The 1,794-nt window shown below is 37.3% G+C and overlaps 1 pseudogene across 1 annotated transcript; it reads left to right on the forward strand.

The window, feature by feature from the left end:
• Window positions 1–1,571: 1,571 nt before the first annotated feature.
• LOC100949632 lies at window positions 1,572–1,791 on the forward strand (annotated as a pseudogene). Its single transcript, XR_001161009.2, has one exon. The product of XR_001161009.2 is annotated as a ubiquitin-conjugating enzyme E2 variant 1 pseudogene (transcript).
• Window positions 1,792–1,794: the final 3 nt, after the last annotated feature.

The following is a 1,794-nucleotide window of genomic DNA, read 5'->3' on the forward strand; positions in this document are numbered from 1 at the left end:
TGGAAAACCACCATCACTGACATTCTTTTCACTATTCGCTTTACAAATTCCTGGAGTTCTAGCATCTTGTGCTTAGTTCTGTGATCTACTTTAAGCTCATTTTTCTGTGTACGATGTACAATGAGGATGAAGGTCTTCATTGTTTATCTACCCAAACTCTTAGCACTTTCTGTTAAATAACTTTTTGTAAATGAATGATTTGACTCCTTTGATGAAAATGAATTGACTACACAGTATCAGTCTATTTAACAACTTTCTATTTTACTTATTAATCTATATGTTTACCTTTTTGATAACAACGTGCTGTCATCATTAATGTATCTTTACATTAAGATTTAAAATTAGGTGGTGCAAATCCTCTGACTTTGTTCCTTTCTTTCAATGCTGTTTTGACTGTGTTAGCTCTTTGTATATTTTATGATGTTTAAAAACACCTTGTTAATCTCTTTCAATATTGTTATAAAATATTGGTTGAAGTTGCCTTGAATCATCACTAATTGACATAATAGACATCTTAAAAATAAGGAATTTTATGAACCATAAATATGACATGCAACTTCATTGACTTGGGTCTTCTTTATCAGCAAGTGAATAAAATATGATAGACATATTTTCAAATTTATTTTTAATGACAACCTTTTAGAAAAGATTTACTGAATAATTATAAAGCTAACAAAAAGCTCCTATATGTTTTATATCTCGTTTGTTTTATTATTAATTTCACTCAAAATTTATTCTTTGATCCATGACCTATTTAAAAGTATGTTGCTTAATCTCCAGATATTTTGTGACTTTTTTCAGCTGTTTTTCTTTTATTGATGTCTAGCTTAATTTTACTGTGGTCTGAGAGCATATACTGTAAGATTTCAGTCCTTTTAAATTGGTTTAGGTGTGTTTTATAGCCCTGATGTGGTCTGTCTTGGTAAATGTTCCATATGAGCTTGAGAAGAATGTGTGTTCTGGTGCTATTGGATAAGCTAGTCTATAAATGCCAATTAGATCCAGTTGATTAATGGTACTGTTCAGTTCAACTATATCCTTATTGATTTTCTGCCCACTGGATCTATCAATTATAGTATGAGAGATGTTGAAGTTTCCAATTGTAATAGTGGATTTGTTTATTTCTCCTGGCAGACCTGTCAGTTTTCTCTCAGGTATTTCGGCATGCTGTTGTTAGGTGCACACATCCTAACGATTGTTATGTCTTACTGGACACTTGACCCCTTTGTCGTTATGAAATGTCCCTTTTTATCATTGAAAATTTTCCTGCTCTGAAAATCTGTTTTATCTGAAATTAACATCTTATTGTAGATTTCTCTTAGTGTGTGCACACCCTTGGCTCAGGGCACTGGATGCAGCCCCATCTGTGCCTCCCCCAGAGCCATTGCTGAGGCAGTGTCTGGTCCTAAGGACCACTCAGAAGACATGTACATGAGGTCCATTGGCTGGCCCAGCTCCTTAGGAACAAAGGTGCACGGTGACACACTTCAGTGAGTCCCTCATGCCTCTCACCCAACAGAAGCTGCCCAGCAACTCAGGGACCCACAAGTCCTCTTTAAAATGTACAATACTGGGGGGGTGAAGAAGGGGCCGGCCTTCGAGCGACAGCGACGCAAGATGGCAGCCACCACGGGCTCGGGAGTAAAAGTCCCTCGCAATTTCCGACTGTTGGAAGAACTCGAAGAAGGCCAGAAAGGAGTAGGAGATGGCACAGTTAGCTGGGGTCTAGAAGATGACGAAGACATGACACTTACAAGATGGACAGGGATGATAATTGGGCCTCCAAGAACAATT

The sequence above is a fragment of the Otolemur garnettii genome, unplaced genomic scaffold, assembly GCF_000181295.1.
Source record: "Otolemur garnettii isolate 467f Iridium unplaced genomic scaffold, OtoGar3 scaffold00009, whole genome shotgun sequence".
NCBI classification, from domain to species: Eukaryota; Metazoa; Chordata; class Mammalia; order Primates; family Galagidae; genus Otolemur; species Otolemur garnettii.